Raw genomic sequence first — 12,742 nt, forward strand, 5'->3', positions numbered from 1 at the left:
ATAAAGGGGAGGGTATAATTAGATAAAAAATGACACATGTTGGTTTCAATCTCCTGGATGAATAGAATTTAGTTTAGAATTTAGTTTTTATGATATTGGAAATGGTTAGATCTAACTTGGAAAAAATGAGTGAAAAAGAATTTCTAGAGTAAAATATTAAGGATGAAGCAATTTTCAGAAGTTTCTTGTTCTCCTTCCCTTTTCAATGCTATGGATGTGGGCACTTGCAGTATCATGTGAAGGAGAGGTAAAACTGGAGGTCAAGATACAGGAAATTATTTTAATTTGAAATTGGCAAAATCTTTATGAAATCCCTTCTCTAGTCTCATGGTGTGGCATATACCATATAGTCACTATAATTTCTTATTTTATTGAGCAAAGGATTCTTCCTAATTTATTTTGCCATATGAAGCCACAGATACAGAAATAAACAGATCCCAGCAGTCATGAAACCTACTTCTATGAAGTTTCAAATATGGATTGCTATTTAAAAATAGATGCAAGAGTGTAAAATATCCTATAATGCTATATAAGTACACTACTAGAGACGTGTCTTAATAACTATGATGGCTGTATACTTCTATGTAAAAATAAATACACAGAATCAAGCAATAATATCATGAATAATATCAAGCATGTGCGATACAAACTCTAGTCAAAGAGAGCTCACAGATAACACGTTAAGTACTTTGAAGATGTAAGACTCGGCTGAGGAATTATCTTCTACATGATGCCTTTCCTACTCCTCCACTCATCCCTCAACACCCACTAAAAAGGAATAACTCTTCTTTAGTGCCTGTATTTATACTACCTCTATTACAGCATCTCGAACAATTTATTGAATCAATCTTTTTCATGTTTTCTGACCAGCTGCCTCCCTAAATAAAAGGAAGTATGCATTTTGTCTCCATGCCCCCAGAGATTAGCATGTTGCCTCGTCCATGGTGGCATCTCAGTAAACATTTGTTAATTTTGTTTGATCAAAGATCTGAGTGTAGAAAAACTCCACAAAATGAATTTCTAGTTTGAAACAACTGTATGAGCAGTCCTATCTCTGTGCCTAAACTAACACTTGCTCTGACTACTTCAGATATTTGTTGACCCAGAATTACCAAGTATCATTACTGATGCAATATGTACTGCAGACAACTTTTGTGATGCCTTGCCATTTCAAGCTCTCCTTTATCTTGAAATTAACATTCAGAGAATTGATGTCAACTTTGAATGAGACCTTTGTTTATATTTTAAGAATTATAGAGTAAGAACTTTCTCCTCCTTGTTTACCTAATCTTGCTGTTAAAATTGTTTCTCAGTATTCATCTCATATAGCAGTGGCTTAAAACAATAATAATCACTGTGTGTTATCTCTCATGGGTCTGAGGTTAACCAGGATTAGCTAGGCAGCTCTCCATCAAAGTTTTTCATGAGTCAACGGTCAGTGGATGGCTGGAGTCATTTCAAAGGATTCTTTACCCACACAGTGAGCTTGATAATGGGCTATCATCTGGGAGGTCAGCTGGGGCTGTCATGCACAACTCCCAGATGTGACCTCTCTATGTAGCTAAACATACCCGCTGAGTTCTGAGGGTGAGCATGCCAAGAGAACCAGAGCAAAAGGGGTATGTCCTTTATGACCAAGTCTTGTAAGTCACATAGAATTATTTATACAAGAGTCATGAGGACACCCAGATTCAAGGGGATGGAACATAACCCCCCTACCTCTTGATGGAAAATATTTTAACCATCTCATTGTAAAAAGAGAATATGAGATTGGAGATCTTATTATACCCATTTTAGAAAATAAATTTTTCCCACAAATGGCAGATAGCTCTTCCAATTCTGAAAAGTTGAAATTAAAACTCAGGCCTCAGTCACTTCTTACTTTGAGAAGAGATAAATAGGATCTCTCCTGCCTAAGAAGCACAAAGAGCTAACCAGAAGAGCATGAAAGAATGAATCCAGTACCCAGAGAAGAAGAGAGATGTGTCCATGTGTATCTGGGCAAATGGAGAGATTAAAAACATTTCTAAACAATGTATTTGCTAGTTCTAGTTTTTCATTACTTTTAATTATTCTTCCTATTTTGAGTTTTGTGATATAGCTATATCATTTCCTAAATCCATTTTGTAAAGAAGATTTGCTCTTACTTATCACCAGAATAGTTCATTAGACACATTATAATGTATTTCAATAATGCTTCACAAGCATTTTATGAGGAAATTCTTGTTATTTTTGAGTTTGCAATCACATGAGATCTGTGCTTTCACCAGCATAGAAGAAAAAATACTTATTATCATTTATTATGAGCAAGAGGCTTTCTGCCCATGTAATTCTATATGATTCAAAGAACTACTACCTCCTAACTCCAGCATACTTAAAGGACAAAGATGTCCCAAAAGTTAAAATGAGAGTTGAATGTTGCCACTCAGGCCCTATTATTAATGCAGACATTATACCTGTTTTCACAGATGTGTTTTTTATTTATGAACATGTTCATATTCCACCTCATTCTACAAAATATTTGAGGTGTAGTCTCATAGTTAATCACCAACTGAAGAAAAATACAAGTATATATACGAGCTTCATCATCTGACTGCACACCAACCATGTAGAGAGTTCAGTGTTAGGACCTGTAAACATCACAGAGAAGCAAGACGCATAGCACTGTACTGTGGTCAAAAGACCACGACGCATAGCTGGAGAGAAAGAGCACACAAATCTATCTATCTATATATATATACATATATATATTATAAAAGAGACCATGTATGCATATTCATATCAAATAAGGGGCCCATTTGATATTTATCAAATTTAGAAAATGGCACTGAAAATTTAGCAATTCAAACAGGTTTCGAGAAAGATGTAAATCAAGTGATGTTTTAGGGGAAAGGTAATACTTGATGGGGAGAAAACCAAATGGTTTTAAGTGGTCAAGATACAAACAATAGGGGAACACAGTGGAACCACTGTCTCATATAGCTTCAGTAGAAGTTAAAACTCTGTTCTAGCACTCATTGCTAGGCCTTGATGTTATCTAGGTTCTACTTAACACAGCAATGTGGAGTTGGCACACAAATTCTTATCTCCCTGCCTTCCTTAGGAGGAGAAAACAACAAGAGCTAAGACTAGAGAGGACAAGTGTTGTTTTGTTTTATTCTGTTTTTTTGTTTTGGGTCCATCAATTCACGTGTCAGATTTAATCCAGTGAGCAATGAAAATGATCACAGATTTTGAAGAATAATGAGAAAAAAATTAAAGTATGTAGTGCTCTCATGAAGTCATTGTACATATATTGTTTTGAGGTAAAGGATCTTTAGAATAGAATGTTGCCAGTAAGAATACAAGGCGATGGATTTAAAGTACTTTTATTGTGGCACCTGGGTGGCTCATTTGGTTAAGGATCGGACTCTTCATTTTGGCTCAGGTCATGATCTCAGGGTCGTGGGATCAAGTCCCATGTCTAGCCCAGTGTCTGGCTCTGCACTCAGTGGGGAGTCCGCTTGAGATTCTCTCTCTCCCTTTGCCCCACCTAACCCCCCCAAATGAATAAATAAATATTTTAAAAAACATAAAGTACTTTTACCAACAAACATGCAACTTTGGTCAACTGCATTAGCAATTAAAAACATACAGAAAAATGATCTTGTCAGAGAAAAAATACTTTTTAAGGATTATTTTGTAAATCAGGTTGACAGCATTATTTTACCTCAACATTTAATTTAATGGAATTACTAAAACAAAAAATAAGAGTAATAATGATGATCGTGATGTAATAGTCATAATAACAACAAGAGCAACCCCATAAGAAATATTTATTAACTTATGCCTACAATTTTGCAAACTTCTTGCCAAGGAAATAAGCAGAAATGCTTATATAATGTACGTGGTACAGAACAACTGTGAACCTCATTCTGGCTTCTTAAATAAGCAGTTACTGTGGAAATGGGCAAACCAACAGTATCATAAAACTTCTCCCTATCAACACAGAACCTAGTAGGAAAGTCAAGGGGAAAATTTTGTGAATCCTCTTCATGCCTACATTGAACTTCATCAGGATTGAAAGAGCCACCATGTTTACTACCTTTTAGGGAAGAGCACTGAAGGGAGGATTAGTAAGCTTTATCAGACTGGAGAAGTTAGTCCTTCATACATGGCATTTAAATAACCTCAGGGATATTGTAGAGCCCAGATTCCACAGAACAACTGCATTCTTCTTTAGTGAATCTACCTACTCACTCCATGCCGCTCCTCAACTTTATCCTCAAGTTGCAGTAAAGGGGACAAAAAATAATACCCAGTTCTTCAAGTATGGTTTTGGCAGCAGGTATATGGATGTCAGTAATTTCAAAGAAGATGAAAAAATTTTAGATAGTAACCCACACAAATCCATTATACTAAATAAACAAATGAAGATTGTGATAGGTAGGCAAATAAATATACAAGTAAATAAAATTATGGTCTGCCCAGTTTTTTAACATTGCCTGCTACCTCCTTTGCATGAACAAGACAAATATAAATGCCATAGTGTCGCAGTCACTTTTAATTGTTTACCTATGAAACTACCCCACTATTTCTGCAACCTTGCAGAAAAGCCCAATTTCATTCATCACTGCCAAGTGCCCAGGCCTAGAAAGTGAATCATGATTGCTTTAGTTCCTTTTCAAAAATATTTTTAGTTTACTATTGTAGCTAGAAAGTGACTATGGGATGGTATTTTGGTCAATGAGATGCAAGGAGCTTCACAGGAAGACTTTCTTCCCCATGAGTAATATAATAGACATTTGCCTTTCTGATCCCTTTTTTTTAGACTATAAGCTCTTTTGAGTATATGGTGCCTGGCATTCTTCAATTGATCTTTCAACTACGAGGGAAAAGCCAGTTGATACATAGGAAGCCAATCCAGAGCCCCTGATATTAGTATCTTCCATGAAGGACCTAGATGTCCCTACCTGAAGTCTACCTATTATATCAATATTACAGGTCTTTTAAGTGTAGTCAGGTTTCAATGGCTTTATTCTAACATATTCATGTAGAAATTAGAAAACATAACACAACCAAAGGCAGATAGAAAGAAAAGAATAATAGTAGGGAGACAGGAAGGAAAGGAGGGAGAGATGGAAGATTGTATGCAAAAGACAAAGAAGCCAGTTGGAAGAAAATGTTACCCTAGGAAAAGAAGTAAATATCCCCAGAAAAATTTAGCACTCCAGAAAAGACATGAATAAAATTGTAAGATAGATAAAACAAGTATGTATGAAGAATAAAAATTCAATATGCAAACTTTCCTCATTTTGTACAACTTCTTGTTGCCCAAACAACTGCTGGACTTTGAATTCAATGTAGGCTGGGGGTTAAAATGGAAATAACAGAGAGAAGAGTAGGGTTATACCCAAAAGGTATTTGTTCATCCATAGCATCTAAAATCTTGCAAACAGAATTCGAGTGTGCTCAACCAAGGAGGATTGAATTGAATTTTGGATCAGACAGAAATATTTATACAGGTGTCCTAACAAGATGATCTGCATGCAACATTCTAACTCTAGTAGACAGCTGCAGTTTTACTTGCTGGCCGAGCTAATGCAAACCTAGTTCTAATTCTGTACTATAAATACTGTAGGACAGTCATCTGTTCATATAATGTAGAAGAAGCTATTTAAATAATGTGGGAGGTGGAAGTGTTTGGGATCCATCATGTGCTTATCTTCCCTCTAAAAATGACCAAAAAAAAAGAAGAAAAGAAAAGGAAAACAAAAAAGAAAAAGAAAAGAAAGAGAAGACTTATCTTTCATTCTGACTTGGAGACACAACTGGTGTGCCAGAATCTTAAAGAGTTCCATGCCGTTTTACTATGCTGCTGATGCTGGTGGGAAGATCTACAATTAGAATAGGCTCCTTATTCTCAACTAGGCTGGAAGGGGCTCAGAATTGCCAAGCAGAGATAGCTACAATTTTTTATCATAAAGTGGAAATGGGTGCTCGTCACAGTCAGCAAAAGAATCAGATTACTGAGATTGGTTTACCCCAAAAAACTCACGGTTTAGTTTGTTGAATAAGTTATTTCAAAAGATAAAATCAATAGGCAAATTAAAAAGAGTATCTGGCCAACATGTAAGCTGCCATACTAGAAAGCTGGGTCCTTCATTCATCTGTCACACGCAGAACACCTGACTGAGGTGAGGCTTTGTGCCCTTAAGAGGGGACCCTGCATATCACATGTGCATCGTGTGAATCTTCCTTCTAGCCTTTACTGATGGAACATGCAGACTAAGTGTTCCTGTTCTGGAGAAAGAGTAAAATCCGTACCTACAGAGAACTACTGGGTAGTGGCTCTAATTTTATATTAAGACCAAAGAACATAGAATACTAGTATAGACAGCTGGTCAATGGGGGAAGGTATAAGGGAACGATTAGAAAGTTCTCAAGTCCATCCTTCTTGGACTTTGGAATTGAAAATTCAGCATTTTCTGAATAAATGCTATCTGAGTTAGGTTTTATTTTTAGAATTTGTTTTGAAGTATAATGTACATACAAGAACATATACATATTATGCGTACCTAATTTGATAAATTTTAACAACCAGGACATCATTAAAACACACACACACACACACACACACACACACACACACACACATACATTGTGATAGCCTCAGGAGCTCCCTTAGTGTTTCCTTTGGATTACTTCCCTTTCCCTGTCATTCTACTTTCCTCACTTAGAACAGCATCAGTGAGTTTTGCCTATTTTTGTACTTTTTAGAAATGGAAACATACAATACGTATTCTTTTGAGTCTGCCTTCCTAGACAAACAATCCTAACATTTGTACGGAGTCTCTTCTTGCACCGAATATTGTGTTTGTGAGGCTCACCCAGACGGTTGTATGTATTGTAAACTGTTCAGTCTCATTGCAGTATAGTATTCCCTGGTAGGAATATGCCACTCATTCATTCTACAATAGATGGGCATTGGAGTAGTTTCCAGATTGGGGCTATTATAAATAGTCTTGCAATGAACATTCTTGTGTTCTTCTTTTGGTGACATTTCTAGGAGTTGAACTGCTGGATCATGAGTCATAAATATCTTCTGTTTTAGTAGATAGTGCCAAATTGTTTAAAATTGGTTGCACTAATGTAAACTTCCATTAGCCATTATGAAAAATCTGACCGCTCCAGATGCTCTGCTACTGTATTATGTTTCATAGCAAAACTTTTCATTTTAGTCATCCTTGTGTGGTGGTATTGGGATACCAATTTATTTTAATTTGCGTTTCCCTGGTAATTAATGAAATTGAGTGTCTTTTCATACATTTATCATTAATTTAACTCTTTTACAAAGTGCTTTTTCAAATCCTTTAAATCAATTTTTAAAATTAGGTTTTCTTTTCATATATCTTGTGAATGCACACAAGACTACCCCTTATTATAAAAGTGCCCTTACTAATCAGCAGGATAAGCTAATCTAATCTCTGGATATTTGTTAGCCTCCTTCTCCACCCAGCTCAGGGCTTATTCAAATAGCTCAAGAATAAGTAGCCAGTTGGCAGGAATATAATCTAAACACAGTCTCAGCAACATGGACTCTCTCTCACCAAGGCTGACTTTGCCTCAAGTCTAATTTGCTACCAAAAAATGACTACTACAGGACATGTGTAAAGGCTATCTAAAATGCTCTACTTCTACATGGTTCTGTGTATGTCAGTCATTTCATCACAGAAGGCTTGCTGCTACCCTGGGCTCTATTTAGGAAATGACAGATAGAATTTCCCTCTTTCGTTACCACCAATAACTGTATCTCGTCATAACTCCTCCATTTGTTTTCTCTTTTCTCTATAACCCTATGGAATCTTTTATTTTAAGGGAATGGAACACTGACAGTGGTGGAAAACTTACCTTCCCTCCTGTTTCTCCAAAACCTCTCTCTTACCTAGAGCTCCCTGAGACTTCAGGGCTGTAAAACCCAGAAAAATTCCTGTATTTTCTTTCTGCCAAATCTCATTCATGACTTGAAGTAGCAGTCATAGAACGGACAAATTCTTGATCAAAGGAAAGGAATAATGCTATAAATATCAGGAAAAATGATATTATTTCAAATACCTACATAATGTATTCTGCCTAAGTCTCTCAGTGTTTTTCTTTTTTTAAATTTTAACTGAGTGAGCTTGAAATCTTATTTAACCTCTCTAAGCCTTATTTCCCTCATCTGGTGGAGAGAGGGCCCACAACAGCAATATCTCAGACTCGCTGTGATTATTAAACGGCATGCCCACAAGTGACTCAGCACGGCATCTAGCTCCTTTTAAATATTGTTCAGTAAAGGTTAGCTATGTATAAGCCGTGTGCTGTTATTCAACTAATTATAAAAGACAGCTAACAAGGGAGAAAGTCTCTGAACTTTCCCTGCAGTGTTATTCAAACTCTAACTGCTACGTTTGTGATACTTGGAGCAGTGCTAGGGACATGTCACCAATAATTTCAGAAAATATCCTAACAATAACTCAAGTTCTGAAAGATCTTCAAAACGTGGGGCTGTGGAAGTCAGCTACGAAACCTAAGGAACTAGCTAAATTGACAGCATTCCCAAGGAGAAAGAGCCAGGTTAATGCCTGCTGCCAGGAATCTTTGCTCCTGCATTTCAAAACTCAGTGGAGGTCACAGATGAGACAGCCTCCCAGGGCCTCCTATAGCTTCCTAATATTGCAAGTTCCCCTGCTGTCCTGTCATGTCACATGCCAGCGATAAAAGCTTTCCCCTGTGCTCTTTCTCAGCAAAGCTCCATGGTCTTTGAATTTCAGATATAAAAGGAGACAAGTGCAACAGTGCATTACAGTGGCTTGAGGACCCAAACTGTTTTTGAAATCCTGTTTAGAGTTCACAAATTGTAAACTCTGAGTGCAAAGGAGGGCCAAGATTTCAAGTGTCTCTTTTGTTGTTATTGCTTATAACTCATTTGAAAGCTGCATTGTGTGTGTGTGTGTGCGTGCACATGAGGACATGTGTGTGTGGGTGACTCTCATTTGTGATATGTATTCATGTACCTGCTGTGGCTGTTGAACATCTAAGATGGAGAATTAAACAACTTCTGGAATTAGGAAGCCCTTAAAGAACATCTATTCAAACTCTGTACTGAAGAGTAGGACTGGACAACAGTGCTGCAAAATTCAAAATAAGGATTCAAACCTCATATAAATGTGTTCTCACTTGCACATCTAGGCAGAAAATCAGTAGTTGTTGTAGGGGCATTTCCTTCCTTCTGCATCTTACTTGCTCTCTTTCACCACAACATCACCCCCAACACACACACACACACAGACACACACAGGCACATGCACCCCAGATGAACCTCGTTTCCCATATAAGCCTCAATAGTTTTGCTTCTGAAGTTTATTTTTCTAAATGTTTTTGTTTCTGAACTGAATGTTTTTCTTCCGCATAACTGTGTCTCTAAATCATTTACTTACACTAATTGAGAACCTACAATATGCCAATATGCCAGGCATTGACCTGAGCTTTCAGTACATTTTGTAGAATAAATTATAGTTAAAGAGGTGACCCCATTCTGTTAGAAGAAAACACTCTCCTCTCAGAAATTCCATAGAATGTAAACTGAGCATTCCATATAGCCTACATTGTCTTCTGTGTTGCAGCATTCCCAAAGAGAAAGGAATGCTTTTGACTTTATTTTAAACCTTCCTAATTACATGTCACTCTATGTGGAACAATGTAAATATTTCAAAAATATTTTAAAAGAATAAATGAATAATAGAATGAATATAGCAAATGCATATTCTAGGAATCAATCTATTTTCCTAGGGAGCCATCTGCATTTAAACAGATACACATATCAAGGCAGCACCTTAATATCCAAGGTAATGATGCAATCTTAAAAATTCCTGTTATGTTCATTCACTTTTAATATACTAAAGTACTTACAGTGTTCCTACTATTTGCATGGCTGCAGAGTAGACAACTGAGATACAAAGATGGATTATAAAGACATATTTTTTTATTAATCTGTTAGCCAAAATCAATATGCAAACAAATAAATTCCAATACTTGGTAAAAAATGAAGAAATAGCAATTCAGAAGATTGGTTAATTCTATTCAACAGGAGAACTATTTTTGAAGGAGATGTCTTTGTTGGGTGTGTGTTCTTCTGTATAAAGGTGCAGAGTCAGGAAGAGAGCCTGGCATGATAAAGAAACTAAGATATGTGTTATTGAAATAGAATTGAAGTAAGGGAGGGGGATGCTGTTTGTTGTTGTTCTAGGAGATGTGGTCAAAGAAGTAAGCAGGGGCCATGATTTGGAAAGTCTTGTATTTATGCTAGAAAATTTTATATTCTAAGTTATGGGAAATTATAATAGGATGTCCAACAGTCTACTGACATGGTTTATAATGTAATGATGGAAAGAATAGGCTCAGAATCCACAATGCCAGGATTTGGAACCCAGCTAGCAGTGAACAAGCTGTGAGACTTTGGTTAATTTATGGAAATTTTCTGTGCATCAGTTTTCATATTAAATGGTGATAAAAATATAACCTATATAAAAATATATATATAACCTTTATCTAGAGTTGTGAGAATTTAATTAGGTAATAAATGCAAATCACTTAGAGCAGTGCCTGTCTTATAGTAAACCCCAAACAAGTGTTACCTCTTACCCTTACTGGTTTTCTTGATATACCAAAGTGCTGGCAATGTCATGAATGTGAGAAGATCAAGGTTAGCGTTAGCAAGTCAATGAAATAGAAGAATCCTATGATGAGGACTTCACACAACTTCTTATACATACTTAAGAGCAACGAATTCTGAAATGACTGTGTGCAAATTGTAAGGATCTTTATGAAGCAGATATGAGGACAGAAGCTGATGAGAATCTCCCATGTTATATAACCTTTGCATAAGTTTCAGTTGGATGTTCACTAAGACCTTCTTTTGGAAAACTGTGATCACTCAAATTCTCAAAAAACTGCTAGTGTTGGCTTTCTGTGTGTTCTGCCAAAGAAAAATGCTATGCTTTCTAACTGCTGAGAACTTACTTAGGGTGCCAAGATTTGCCCTGTATTAGAAAGTAGAGTAGGCAGAGTCATGGTTCTCCAAAGAAGTTCACACCCTAATCTCCAGAACTGATGAATCTGTTCTGGTATATAAGGCAAAGGGGAATTAAGGCTGCAGATGGAATTAAGGGTGCTAATCAGCTGATGTAAAGATAGAGAGATTATCCTGAATTATCCACATGGGCCAGTGCAATCAGAGAGTACTCAAAGTATAGGAGTCAGAGTCAATGGGAGATATGAGCACAGAAGAAAGATACTGAGAGATGTGATGGTACTGGCTTTGAAGATGGAAGAAGTGGGCCTTTAGAAACTTGGAAAGGCCAGGAAATGGAATCTCACATAAAGCTTCCAAGTGAGACTATAGCTTCACAAACACCTTGATTTTAGCCCCTTAAAATCCATGTTGGACTTCTGGCCTACAGAACAGTAAAATAATAATCTGTGTTGTTTAAGCCTCTAACTTTGTGACAATTTGTTACAGCAAACTGAATACCAATAAAAAGCTACTGTATATATATATTTAATATAACATATTATTATATAATATAATCATAATATGTAAAATATTATTACATGTAACTGTATATTAATATACAATCATATATAATACATAGCATTAATATAGTATATATTATATAAGCATACTATTATAATTATATAGCATATACTCATAATAATATATAGTATTAATATAGTATATGTTAAATATTATAAATATACTATAATTATCATATGTATACTAATATGTATTATTAAATAAATATATAATAAAGAATCACATGTACATCCCCAAAATGGTTTTCTTTTATCTCTTTTTAAAAAATGCTTCACTGAAAGAGGGGGCACTGGGTGGCTCAGTTGGTTAAGCATCTGCCTTTGGCTCAGGTCATGATCCCAGGGTCCTGGGATGGAGCCCCACATCAGGCTTCTCCCTCTCCCTCTCCTTGTTCTCTCTTTCTCTCTCTCTCTCTCTGTCAGATAAATAAAGTCTAAAAAGATGGTTTGAAAAATGTTTCACTGAAAGATATCTTCATGTCTAGTTTGGAAGAAATAAATTAATTAACGATTAGTTCTCAAAAATTATCTAGTGATGTAGATGATACTCATTTTACAGACTGAAAAATGAAGGCATTGTGAATTTAAGTAATTGTCCTAGGTCATAGAGTTAATATATGTGGAAACAAGGAATCAAACTGGGTGAACCCACTTAAGAGCACATACTGTGTTGCTTTTTTTTTTTTTTTAATGTAAAAGATGATGGAAAGTTTTTATAAGTAACAAATAAAATGGTAAAATATTTTAATTTTAGAACATGATTTGACATACATATACAGTGTGAAAGGTCTCCCGGAGTCAAGTTAGTTAACGCATCCATCATCCCATCTGGTCACTTTCTTTTTTTGGCGGGGTGGGGAGGTGAAAATGCTCAAAATCTACGCTCCTAGCAAACCGCAATTACACATTACAGTATTATCAGCTATAGTCACCACAGTATAAATTAGTTCCTCAGAAATTATTCATTTTTTAACTGAAAATTGGTACCCTTTACCAAACTCTAGCCATTTCCCCCCTAGGCAACCACTCTTCTTGTCTGTTTCTGTGAGTTTCATTTTTTTTTTTAAGATTCCACATATAAGTGACACCATGCAGCATCTATACCTCTGTCTGGTTTACTTCAGTTAGC

Source organism: Phoca vitulina, unplaced genomic scaffold, assembly GCF_004348235.1.
Source record: "Phoca vitulina isolate PV1807 unplaced genomic scaffold, GSC_HSeal_1.0 scaffold16, whole genome shotgun sequence".
Lineage (NCBI taxonomy): Eukaryota > Metazoa > Chordata > Mammalia > Carnivora > Phocidae > Phoca > Phoca vitulina.